Below are 14,236 nucleotides of genomic sequence, written 5' to 3'. Positions count from 1 at the left end.
CAGTAGAAAGTACTTTTTAGCATCAAAATGAATGTTCCTGACCTTGACGGTCCAGACATTTTGGCAGCTTCCACAACCTTTGACATAGATAACCATTGTGATGTTTTACAGGACCTACAAAAATTCTGTGATGCTCAATCAAGCAAATACTTGCCCATGTCTCTCTCTGCAAGTGTAGATGTACACACCACAGTTTTCTGCTGGCTTCCAAAAGGTGGAGATCTGGTACAAGAGAAGGAAGATATTAAAAAGGAATTTGGTCCATCCTACTGTGCTCCTGTCTCGGTCCTTGGGTACGAGAACTGTGATCTTGCCACCGCTCCCTGGTTCTAAAGACAAACGCAGTGTCTCCATCAAACATGTCAAACTACACCACATAGCTATTTCTACATAGTGTACCTCAAAGAGTTTGTGAACCTCCACGAGAAATTCCTTGGCAGTGCGGTGAGCACCACCGATGCTGATTTTCCCCAGCTGTGGGGGGGAAGGCTGAGTCCTCCACTGTAAATGTGACCAAAATGGTGACTGTTTCTACTACTGTACCTTCTACAGCGGATGTCATTTATACTGATCCAATGTTGGTGGATCCCTCTTTGTTGGATGTTTCCAGTCCTACTACTGTATCCCATCCCCCTGTTTTTTAGCTAAGTACCTCCAGGTACTACATGGATCAAGATGATTTTTCTTTAGATGATTCTTCTATTTTGCATCCCTCTCCAGCACAGATTTGTGTTTTTATTTGATGGCTGAAACATACTTATCTAATCCTGCCTTGGATATATGTATGATTCATACTCTCCTTCGTTTTTCTGTTCCTGTGAATTGCATTTGTGACAGTTTTTTTCCTATTAATTACTGGCCACTACCTTCTGGAACGTTCTACTATGGAACTGGTTGGCAGGGTGTTGGCCCATCATACTTATTAGCAAAAAGAGACTTATCCCTCTTTAACATTTCAGCTGTTCTCATGACTGATGACATTGTTTGGGATAAAGTTCCTTTCAATAAATTCGGCCCAGCGGATATCCAGCAGATGCCATATGTGTTCAAATTTTCTATGTGTGATGTATTAGTACTGGAGTTCCATTCAGATGATTGGGATGTTTAAACCATACATTCTATGCTTTCTGAGCTAGAGTGTTATAGTGTTTTTGAATCAGAGGACCTATATCATAATTCTTATCTATGCTGATATGTTTTGTTATCACCATTATGGATATTATTTTCTACACAAAGCTAGTACTCAACGTGCATCCTTTAACCCCTTCGACGCTTATGACGGAACGGTTCCGTCATGCACGTCGGTTGGGCTGTGCTTATGACGGAACCGTTCCGTCATGGCCCCGCCCGCGCTCAGAACCTTCAGCACTGCGCGGAAATCCGTGCAGCGCTGAAGGGGTTAATTATACGAAATGGGAACATTGTCCGTCTCTCCCACTAGTGAGTTCTAAAACACATAAAGACAGATTCACGTATTTCACAGGGTATGACACTTCAGACCCCAAGTCACATTACTTCAAATTAGTTCCTACCCCACCCAAAAAATATATGCTTACACAGACCAAGCTCATATATGCAGCTTTGTTTATCAAGCATTTAGCCCTTAAAGGCTATGATATATGGAAGGACAACATTGACTTGAAATCAATTCGGGATGAAATCTTGACAGGTTAATGAACCAAAACCTTATGTCAAGCCTGCTTAATTCCCGCACAAATTATTTTCTTTAATGGCACCATCCAACAGACTACATGTCTGGTATTCACAAAAATTAAAGAAATGAATGCCCCAACAATTCCCTCTATTGCCAGATTTGATAACTGGCAAAGTTTGACGAATTACACTGAAGAACAACTGAATAGCATGGTGCAGAATGGTACAAATTAATTAATTACCCACTTTCAGGTACTAACGGATGGTTATTGTGGCCAGTAGACGCTAATGGTTGTCATGCTTGTTTTCTCAATTCCATACCTGGATGCAAATCAAACATACCTGATCTCCTATACTGTCAATCACAACATTCTGGGATTATTACCACCTTATCGGTAGGAAAGTTGTGACAACAATGGTTGGATAATTCCTGACTATCTGCTGTGAAACAACAACTTTCTCTCCTGTCCGAAGACATGAATTAGACAGATTTTCTTTTGGGTCCCAAATCGTCACATTCTAAAAGATTTATTTATGCTACCTATAAAGACATTTGGACACTATCCCTGATTGAAGCTGCTGCATGTTTGATACAAAATGACCGAGACAATTTCAATAAAGTGCTTGCTGTTGTTGATAATAGTATTAATATGTTGTCTTCTCGTATTTACAATTTAAATAACATTGTGTTGTCTGTTGTTAATATTATGCAAGTGACAAAGCAACACTGCACCATGGGTAAAGTCAGCTTAGATATATTTTGCAATTTAGTTGGACGCTTCAAACCATTAAAAGTGGGTGCGTACCATGGTGCTATTTAAATTGTACACATTTTTTCTTGTCCTTTAATATAACATGCAAACAGTAACTGATGGTGATGAAAGACACAACTTACACAATGCTGCATTTAGAGAAATTAGAACAGCTTCTATTCACCATAGCTGAAACACCTTCAGCTGTGTGGTTGATACACCATGTTATTTCTTTACCTATCTCAACATTTCAGTTTACAGCTGGCATGAAATATTTTCCTGTTGGTAGATATGAACCTCTTGGGAGCAGCTTTAGTCATGAATTCACATACCATTGTCAACAGGTGAATAAGGACGTTTTCCTTAATGGAGAATAATGTGACTCTTCTGTCAGACATTCACTCATTTGCAAACATGTTAAAATCCACGGCACATGTAATACTTCAGTGCCGAATTTAGCCTGTCATCTGAAAGGAATACCAGTTCCTGCAATTCTTCCCCTTATTGCAGTCCTTTCAAATGGGAGTTATTTAACTCTTAACAACCAAATTGCTGCGGAAGTTGAGCTGGAGTCCCCTACATTTTGTTAATTTCCCAGCTCGTCACTTGTTGCAACAACAGCTTGTTTCTTCCTCCGTATGGGATCATGGATTAGGGGTGGGCGGAATTTGCGAAATTCACTTTTGCAAATTATCGCGAAAATGTTAAAAATCTCCGCACACACGCGGAAATATCACAAAGATGCGGAAGTTTTTTTCCCGCCCGTTCGCGGTATTTTCTGCATGGTCACGGCTCGCCAACTTACCCATGTGGTTGCTCGCGGGCGCGGCCATCTTGTTTTCACTTGTCTCGTGGTGCATGATCGCGAGAAGAAAGACGTGATCGCGCAACGAATGACGTCACTGCGGGCGCGAACTGTCGCGAGACAGCGCAAATGGCTACCAACAATCCAACATCTCATGGAGAACGCGACCGGATTGGGAAAACTTGTCGGCGAATGCGGGGATTCAGGTAAGGCGATCGCGCACACGCGAGAATGTATTATTTTACAGTGCGAGCAAGCAAAAAATTTCCGGTAAAATGCAAATTGCGGAAATTTTGACATTTTCGCGCTCTCCGCGGAACGCGAAAATGTCAAATTATCGCAATTTCCGCGACCGGAACGGAATTTTAGCCCAGGCCTATCATGGATAGCTCCTTGTGGCCTTCTATTCCAACTTTAAAGGCAGACTTTAACAAGCTCAGCAAACTCAAAGCATTATTGTTTCAATATTAGGTAGCTCTCACATCAGTTTGCGAAACCTTCGAATTGCAGGTGGCTAGAATTTTTTGTGAACTACAGTTGTTGTTAAATACAAACTTTCCCCTGAATTTCAGTGAATTAGTGCATAAATGTTTTAATGCCTCTAATACTGCTTTTCTTGCACACATTTTAAAGTTGTTGACTCTGGCCTCTTCAATTCATTCTAAATTGTCTTTGGCATAATATTGGCTTTTATCCATTCATTTCTTTCCAGTGTATTCAGAGGATTCTCTTGCTGTTATTCCTCTTTTGTGGCATTCTCATCTTAATCCTGCTTCCCCACAATGGCTGTTTCTTTTGCAGGCACTCTGAAACTCCAACCGCTCCAACACTGTGCGGAGTTTATCCTTCAGATGGTTGGAATATTTCTACTGCACGCGCTGGTCTTGACTGGTCCTTAACATTCCACCCTGCTTGGTCTGCCTACATACAACTTGTTATCCACTGTCTCTGGTGCACCATTCAATGGGCACTGGACATTTGTCTGGCTTTGCAGACACCCGCTGCTCAGGACATTGAACTGCTAATGAGTCCCTTAGAAACCCATTTTCAGGACTGTCCCTTAGATTTGGGACATCTCCACAATGTGAGGTTTGAAACATGTGCATTGGCAAATGGATTACAGAATACAATCTCTTCTAACATGGATGCAGGGTGCCCGGTAACTCTCTGAGCACTGGCAGGGGCCAAGGATCATTTCTGTTCTTTGGAGCTTGTGACTTGGGCTGTTAGTCAATCATCCTTTACGGAGTCAGACTCCTTTATGGAATCTCTGGCCTTTGAATTGGCAAGTGTCACAATGGATTCCTCCGAAGCACCATGATTTTGATTATTTTTCCAAATTGACAATTGTTTTTTTAGTTTTTAGAATATGACTTTTCAAATTATGCTTAGTGTTTTTTCGATTATATTTATATCATTTAGTACTTTTTATCATGCTTTTATCCTGACCAGACTCAGGCAAACTCTGCTCCAAGGGAAGATTGAAAAGTTCGAAGCTTGACAAAAGATTTGACCAAACCATATCTCAAATCTGTAACAAATTTGCATCAGATTTTTACTAGGAAGGTTTCAATTCAATATTGTTCATGTTATAGTAACTGTTCCAGAAAAGAGGCTCTGAAAATGAATTTGTTACTTTTTCCTTGTGAGAACCCGTCCATTCAGTCAACAATGCATTTTATTGTTTTACGACACTTTTGACTGCTCCAAGAGAGCATTGTTTTTTTTTTTGTGAGTTTTATATAGCTCGAACTAGATCCGAGACATCAAGTATCAGAGCTAAGCCTGGGCAAAGCACTACGCTACGCTGGCGTAGTTTGCGAAGTTCGCGCTACTTCGCACTACGCAAATTGCACTGCACGTAGCACAGTGCGAACACGCGTAGAGTAGTGTTGCGTAGTGCTGCGGTCATTTTTTGCTTGCTCGCGGTCCTCAACGTCATGTTGGCGACCGCAAGCAAGCAAAATGACATCCCGGCGAGACTTTTTCCTTGTTCGCGATCAGCAACATCAAGTTGGCGATCGCGAGCATGGAAAATAAACCTTCCCGGCGAGATTCCCAACGCGAGGAGGTCAGGTTTCTCATTGCGAGTGGTCGCGTATGCTCGCGACCGCTCGCGATGAGAAACTACCAGTTCGTGTTGAGAAAGCTGCCGCTCGAGTAAAAATCTACTCGAGCAGCAGAAAACTACAGCTCGCACTGTGCAAGATGCCATTTTCAATGATTGCACAGTGCCGGTTGCTTGTCCGCACTGTGCAATCATTGAAAACGACATCTGGCACAGTGCGAACAAGGTACTACGCAGTTCGCGAAGTGCTACGCGTAGCTCGCGTAGTGCGAACTGCACTTTGCGTAGCTTCGCGAAGTTCTGCTTCGCGAACTACGCCCAGGGATAGTTTACATAGCACCAGTTTTGTAACAGAAGGAGGCATTCATTTTTGTTAGGCATGGGGAAATTAAGTGATTTGCCCAGAATCACAGGACTTTGAGCGTCGTTGTGGAGACTTGAATCTGGTTCTCCAGCTTCGAGGTCGACCGCTCTAGCCGTAAGGCTACATCCTCTCCCCATTAATGCACCCTCATAACATTAGACACCGTAGAAATCACGGCTGAACTCGCTGTACCATTTGACATTTCCTCTGCAGTCTAAATGAGTGGGAGGCCAGTTTTGTTACTGAGCGGCTGGTTTTGCTACTGGGGGGCTGATTTTGTAGCAGTGCTGCAATATGAGCCCCCAGTTATAAAATCAGCAGGCCAGCATAATCCTCTTGTTACTCACTTTAATTTCCAGTCTCCGTGTTTTGAAATATGTTATGGTTTTAAAAGCACTCGCTGCTGAGTTTCTTATATATCCAGCAGTTTTCAGACAAGAATAAAAGTGTCAAGAAATAGAGAGATTGAGGCACCATTTTTGCCATTTTTCCGCTTGTAGTGGTCAGGCTCGCTTGCTTTGCAATGTTTGAGGACTGATCTGACAAAATTTGCCAGGGCTGCTTTGGGTCTCGAGTCCGGCCCTGGTAATAATGCTTGTTTGTACCTTTTTACAAAAAACTTTCAACAGAATTAACAGGTGTCTCTGTTAAAAGTTTAATTCATTAATCAATTAGATTAAGGAAATTGTTGTCCATAACACATTGCTCCTTGATAGGATTAGTATTTTCCTTCAGCTGGTAAAATGTATGCAATTTATGATTAACACCCTTTTTCAGACAGTCCACATATTTGCCCTCAGCATGGGGTTGGCTGCAGACCAGGTCCTGCACCCAACCTCTGCTGGTGCCCAACCCCCTCTTGCACCCAAGCCATTGTGGGTGGGGGATTGAGCGCAGGGCCTGGGTATCATTTTAAGTGAGGCAGACCTACTGACTTTGTCAAAGTAGCTTCATGAAAAAATAAGAATATCAACATATGTAAGGCACATGTTGTGGTTTTGTCAAAAAATTACCAATAACTACAATGAAATGTAGCTTTCAATAATTCACACAGTGCAATGTTTAATAAAAGTAATTGTAATAACAAAGTGTAAAAATATTTAATTAAAAAAAACCACCAGCATGCCTTTGGGTCTTTTTTAAAAAAAATATCAAGTTGCAAAGTGCTGCTATAGATGCCACCAAAAGGTGGGGGGGGGTGCAATTCCAGCTGAGGGGCATTAAGTTTGAGCTAGGAGTGCTTTGAAGAAATATGGTAAGCTCTCCTTGGGTCATATATTTAATGATTCAGGAGACTTACAGTGTTATTTTAATGTTGCTGCATGGCTACTGCACTCTGTGCAGCCCACTGAAACATTTAAAAATTGCTTGGTAGTGCCACTGCCTCTTATAACCACCAGGCGCTACTAGCAGGGAACAATCAATGAACTGCTCCTGACACTCATTTATTACTCATTTTTGTTTTTATTAGTTTATATTTTTGGAGTCCCGATGTCCACCTGTGACACCAAAATCTATTTTTTTCTTGGGTGCCAAGATGGGACTGTGTGGGACTTACTCGAGGTGACAGTAGGGCTTGTTGGCCCCCAAAGGCACTCTTAAACCTATGGGCTTCATTCCCAAACTAGCAGTGTGTCAGGAGGCACGTTTGCAGAGTGGTGGAGAAAGGGGGCTTTGCCTCCAACTCTTCTCAGCAATTGTTCTCTGTGGGACTTACTGGAGGACTTTTTGGCCCCCAAGGACCCTTAGCATCCATGAGCGATTCATTACCCAACCATGCAGTGCACCAGGAGGCGCGTTTGTATAGTGGTGGAGAAAGGGGCCATGGCATCCGGTGACCCCTCAACAATCCCACTGTGTGGGACTTACTGGAGGTAACAGCAGGGATTGCTGTCCCCCAAGGACCCTCTGGAGCCAAGGGGACTTCATCCCACAACCAGGAGTGCACCAGGAGGCATGTTTCCAGAGTGGTGCAGAAAGGGGACATGGCCACCAAAGTGCTCTCAGTAATTATGCTGTGTGGGACAAACTGAAGGTAACTGGAGGGCTTGTTGGCCCCCAAGGACCGTTAGCATCCAAGGGGACTTCATCCCCCAACCAGCAGTTGACCAGGAGGCATGTTGCAGAGTGGTAGGGAATGGGGGCAAGACCTCTCAGCAATCCTGCTATGTGGGACATACTGGAGGTACTGGAGGGCTTGTTGGCCCCCAAGGACCATTTGGAACCAAGGGGACTTAAACCTCATCAGCAGTGCGTCAGGAGGTGCATTTGCAGAGTTGTGGAGAAACGGGGTCTGGCCTCTGGTGACTTGCTGGGCCGGACTTTTTTTTTTAATTATTATTTTGCAAGGGAGGTCCCATCCACCAGGGCCTTGCCATTTAAAAAAAAAATATTAAAAAAGGGAGGGGGTGAGTGGCCACTCTCCTGAGACATTTGCAGCCCATGAGACCCCATCCCCCAGGGTTTGGCCTCTCGTTGTGGACCACAGAGGGAGCCCCAAGGCCCCCACAGTCCCTGCCGGCTCCTGCAGGAGCTGGCATTGCTTTTGGACAAAGGACGCGGTTAAAGTGCAGCTCCCTTTGCGAAAAAAACAATACTGCTTCACTTCATGTAAGCGAGAGCATCTTTTGTGCTCTCACTTCCATGAAGCAAAGCAGAGTTTGCTGTGGCTTGGCGGGAGCAGTGCTCTCAACATGCCATAGCAAACTGCAATGTCCCAGGGGTCAGCACCCCAGGACATTGTTGGAGCCAGACCTGTGGGGTGGCAGTCCCCAGGGCCATGGAGAGCTCCTGGAGGGGGGCCATGCGGCCCCCTCCCATCTTGGGGAGGGGGTGGTCCTTGGGGCCGGGGAGGTTGTCAACAGACCCCCGCAATTAATTAAAGCGTGGCCCAGGGAGGTGGTGGTCCCCGGGACAGTACTTGAGCCCTCCCACACTACATCTTTAAACATAGCCCCAGGAAAGTGACAGTCCTGGGGCTGTGGGGGGGTGTGGCTCCCCGCTTTTAATGATTAAAGCCCCAGAAAGTTGGCAGTCTACAGGCTGCATGGGGGCAAGAACCCCCATGCTTTTTAAAAAAAAAAAAAGCCCTGGGGAGGTGACGGTCCCTGGGGCTGTGAGGGCTCCCGCATCATAATTTTGATTGCCAGGGACCTGGACCACCCAGGGGCTTAAAATAAATTAAACACAGAGACCATGCTACATTTTTTAAATATTTTGGCGGGATTTGCTCACCCAGTCCTAGGGGGTCAGGATGTTTCTTCCCTGCCCCTTTTTCTTGTTTTTTACAGTTTTTCTTGTGGCTCGGTACAACCGAGTCTCAAGATGGCTGCCAACACTTCCCTAGTTTTAGTGTTGGCAGACAATCAGATCGCAAGAATGAGATAGGGAGGGTTTTCATAATCCTTTGCATCCCTAGATATATAATTGGGAATTTCTTTACATTTCTCAAAAACTGCTGAATGGATTTATAACATTTTACAAAAAGAGTGCACTCTGGACCAGGAGCTACCTTTCTGCCAAATTTGGTGTAATTCCGTTAAGCAGTTCGGGCTGTAGCTGGGTCAATAGGTTTCTACGGAAATTAACATGGAGAAAAAGCGTTTTGGGAACCCCATTTTTCGTGGTCCCTGCTTGACGAATCACCCTGAAACTTTCAACACAGCAGCTGAAGTGAGTGGGCCATTAGTTTTGAAAATTTTGTGAACATGCCTCAAACATCGCCAAAGGTATTGACAAAAGAAAACACGCGTTTTGAACAGAAACAAGGTCCTAACTATAACTACCTACTGACGACCACCGGTAGGTGATATACACACATATATATAATATGCATACATATATATATATATATATATATATATATATATATATATATATATATATATATATATATATATATATATATATATATATATATATATATATATATATATATATATATATATATATATATATATATATATCCAAGTCTAAGCTTCCTCCCATGAAGAAAAAGCGCAATACAGCTCCGGGGTAAAATTGACAAAGGCTTTATTTTCAAAGGCGCGTAGTGCTCAAAGTTCCTGGAACGCTCAGGCAGACGCGTTTCAAGCCTCCAATGGCTCTCTTCAGTGCCGGTTTCACGAACTTCTGTGCTCTGTAAGGGGGTCAAACAAGATGCAGCTGTGAAATAGACCGCTCCCTCTGTGATGTCATCACTCCTCCTCCAATGGAAGGTGTGCTAGCCCCTTGAGCTCACACCTTGCTGAGCAGATGCATGCTGGTTAGTGTAGTTCACATGGAGTGTCTGTGTAGTAACAGCGTTTCTCCTAACAACAAGTGATGCCCCAACAAAGTTGGTTGTGTTCCACACGTTAGCCTCAGATGCCCAGCAGTATCAAACAAAGTCTATTGCCAGCCCCTTATCAGGCGAATCGTTTCGCCTACTCTCTCCCCTTGCCGCTTGTCAAACCATGTGGCTATCTGGGCAGCTGGGGGGGCGCCGTGTTGATGCAGTCCATGCAAGAAATCTACAACGTGCTGGTCTCTTCACGGTGCTCCAGAACGAGAGGGTGTATTGCTAGTCAGCGACCTGCTTGCTGACTTAATATCCAAGTCTAAGCTTCCTCCCATGAAGAAAAAGCGCAATACAGCTCCGGGGTAAAATTGACAAAGGCTTTATTTTCAAAGGCGCGTAGTGCTCAAAGTTCCTGGAACGCTCAGGCAGACGCGTTTCAAGCCTCCAATGGCTCTCTTCAGTGCCGGTTTCACGAACTTCTGTGCTCTGTAAGGGGGTCAAACAAGATGCAGCTGTGAAATAGACCGCTCCCTCTGTGATGTCATCACTCCTCCTCCAATGGAAGGTGTGCTAGCCCCTTGAGCTCACACCTTGCTGAGCAGATGCATGCTGGTTAGTGTAGTTCACATGGAGTGTCTGTGTAGTAACAGCATTTCTCCTAACAACAAGTGATGCCCCAACAAAGTTGGTTGTGTTCCACACGTTAGCCTCAGATGCCCAGCAGTATCAAACAAAGTCTATTGCCAGCCCCTTATCAGGTGAATCGTTTCGCCTACTCTCTCCCCTTGCCGCTTGTCAAACCATGTGGCTATCTGGGCAGCTGGGTGGGCGCCGTGTTGATGCAGTCCATGCAAGAAATCTACAACGTGCTGGTCTCTTCACGGTGCTCCAGAACGAGAGGGTGTATTGCTAGTCAGCGACCTGCTTGCTGACTTAATATCCAAGTCTAAGCTTCCTCCCATGAAGAAAAAGCGCAATACAGCTCCGGGGTAAAATTGACAAAGGCTATATATATATATATATATAGATCACTGAAAAAAACAAAGGTTAAAGGGATGCTATAGTTAGGCTGAGATTTCATTCATACAAAACCAGTGAAATTCAGCAGCTATAGTTGCCTGAGCTAACTATAACGTACGCCCCCACAATGTGCTGTTTATGACCTCACATATTACATCACTCATGACATGGTCAGTGACATCACTCATGACATCTCAAATGACATCACTGATGAAATCACTAATAACATCATCCAGTGAGTGCAAGTATTTTCTAAGAGGTTATGATTGTTAAACATATCGACTAACCAACTACAAAAGTTAAATTACTATACTATATTATACTAGGTGCACTAAAACAACTGCTGCTCTCCATGTGGCCCCATTTCCTTGCAGAGGTGCTTTATCAGCCTGAGTTTCTCGGTGAACCAGCTGGCCTGTAGTCGGATTCTTGCTGTTGGGTTGTACTTGAAGGAGCCAGGGTGTTGGAGCATGCAATCCTCCATCTGTTGAGATTCTCGATGATTTTCAGCAAGTTGCTGGTGTGCTCAGGCCAGTGCACGATGAGGGTGAAAACTGTTCATATTCTTGGTCCCCTGTAGCCTCTGCACTTTCTTCATGCCCCAGTGTGGCAGACCTCAAAGAGCTTGTATTTGTCCAGTGAGGAAGCTATATACCCCACATTCACCTTCTCTCACATTTAAGCTTCTCTCTCTGTATCCCACAGCTCTGTAGCAACTTCACTGTGCAGTTGAAGGCATGCCAGGCTCTGGATCCAGCCATAGTGGACAGTGGTGGGCATAGCAGGGTCTAGGGACAGACTCAGTGCTCAATGGTGATGTGTCAGAGCACCTCAGTGGGCACTGGAGGCCATCACAGTTTCTAAAGGAAGACTCTGGGATTAGTGAAGGGTATGTCACGGTCTTAGGACAGCCTCTGTATGGTAGAAGCTCTGTCGTCTTTAAGGGCTACCTCTGCAGGAATTGTAGTTTGTATCAGACTTTGAGGAAAGGTGCATCATACAGCAGAGGACAATCAAGCTCTGAGAGCAGCCTCATTGGGTGTTCCACAAATAAGTTGTCCCTGGCCTACACACATTTTATGATGAATTGTAGCTGCTTTCTGAATCCTACATTACTTTACATTTCAGTTCAGAATAGTACTCAATAATGTAAGCTGTCTCAGAAGTGATCAAGATACCATTTCACAGATAGGACACATGATCTTGAAGGGCACAAGAAAACTAAATATGTTGAAAAGTGAAAATGCATGGTTGCATTATATTTATGCATTGAACAAAGTAGTCTTGCTACATTGCTCTGGTGAAAGTTTTCATGCATGGGAATATTCTGGAAAACTGTGTCAGGCACAGGTTCCCATGTGTACCCCTACAAATTTTTGAGAATTCCAGGATGGCAAACCTTAGGTATACACCCTCAAGTGTGCATTTCAACAGAGGCCCAAGATGGCCGTTTCGTTGGGGATCCCAGCGGAGCCCCTCCATCTAGTCACCCCGTGTTGGGAGTCCAGGGAAAGGATACTTCAACCTCCCGTTGCGGAGCCCTGGATTGTGGAATGGGGCGAAACGGCGAGAACCACACAGCAATAACAGAGAGGGGAAACACGTGAGACCACCGTCTTGGTGGTGAAGCCCACTCCAGCGGGATGGTTGTATGCTTTGTGGCCAGGCCACCGGACATGTGTTCCTGAGTCCGCTGATGTGCTCCTCCATGCGCTGTGACCAGTGCAAAGAAGACTGCTGGGCACCATCTGTCATTTGGGAGGCTGCCGCTGATCTACAGCCGTGTGGCCACGGGTCCACTGCCGATGTCTTGCTGTGCACAGCCGACTGGTAGCAGGGAGACTACCATGGCTGACATGGAGGCTCCTACTTGGGCCTTTCTGACTTGGAAATCCCCACGGACCATACCACTCGGCCGCCCCCCACCCGAACTCAACACCCAGTTCGTGTACTGGGTTCAGCAACATGGAAGTAAACGTTCGTACCCTCATCGACACCCTGCAGGCCCCCGGGGATCTCTGCTGCTGCCTTGGAGTTGCTCAGGCAACCGGTAAATGGGCATGGGGGACATCTGGACATCACCAGCTCGAGGATCCCTCCAGGCCCTAGATCACTGCCCATGAGTGCAACAGCACCCTGAAGGCCAGGCTGAATGTGGACTGCAAGAACCCCAGCAATGGGAAGAAGATCATGCTCTGTAAATATGTAATATATATTTGTCCACCCCTAATCGCTTCAAATCTTCTTAAAATGTGATCTTGAGGGAATTTGCAACTTGTATTTCTGACTTTTGTGACCTCCATGAAAGCAAGAGATTCACGTGAGCCACAAAGCGCGATCCTTGTTTCTTGGGAGCAGAAGGCTGGATGTTTTGATAAGGACGGTTTGGACACAATACACAAGATGGTCCATCAACAGGGTCAAGACTTCACCGCCATCACTTACAGGACAAAAAACCGCGTAGGTGGCCTCCTTCTCTCTCGCTCTAACAAGAAAAGTGAGGCAGGCTTTCACAGCCTGAATTCATTTTACTTTTACAGATACCGACGTGGCTTGCTAATAGTTATTAGTGGAAAAGTAGGTCTCAGAAGCACGTTATTTATGAAATGATTTTCGTCACTTGAACATGTGCTGTCCAGAGATGGCCCCGTTCTCGTAGGCACAGGGAACAAACGTTTCACATTCACAGATGCTCCCAATTTGGTGCGGTTTGCAGTGCAATTCAGATCAAACAAATCCACGTAAACGAGTCAGGATTCCATAATTAGGTGCTTTCAGGAGGGAAAAAAACTAGACCGTGCACCACATCTGTAGGTGTGGGTGTGGCGCACACCGCAGTTCCAGAGTCCTTCCTGTAGGCCCAGCTCAATACTGAGCAGGCACGGTGTTTAGGTTTTAGAGGTTTTAGAAGAATACAGATGGCTCACACACAACAGTCCTGCATCAGCGAAGCTTCATATAACCCTCTGGCACGAGCCCTAAGGAAGGGAGTTCTGCTCTGATTTAGCCGTTCCCTTCTATCTGATTGCCAGGGCTATATCCCTTTTATGAGCGAAGAGCATTCCAGTTCATTATCTGGTCCTTAATTTTTCCAATTGTTGCTTGCTTACAAGCATCCTCAATCTTAGAATAAAATGTCCAATATCCTGTCACAGCTGTAATTATGCGTGCAACCACTAACGTTCCTGACTTGCTTTTAATGTTTTTTATTTCTCCTTAAGACAAGCTCAGATTTGAAATGCTGCGGTCCCCTTATGTTCCAAAAAGGACGCACATGTTGATTTATTTTTGTGTT

The sequence above is a fragment of the Triturus cristatus genome, chromosome 3_2 (genome assembly GCF_964204655.1).
Source record: "Triturus cristatus chromosome 3_2, aTriCri1.1, whole genome shotgun sequence".
Taxonomy (NCBI): domain Eukaryota; kingdom Metazoa; phylum Chordata; class Amphibia; order Caudata; family Salamandridae; genus Triturus; species Triturus cristatus.
This window is presented reverse-complemented; position numbering follows the sequence as displayed.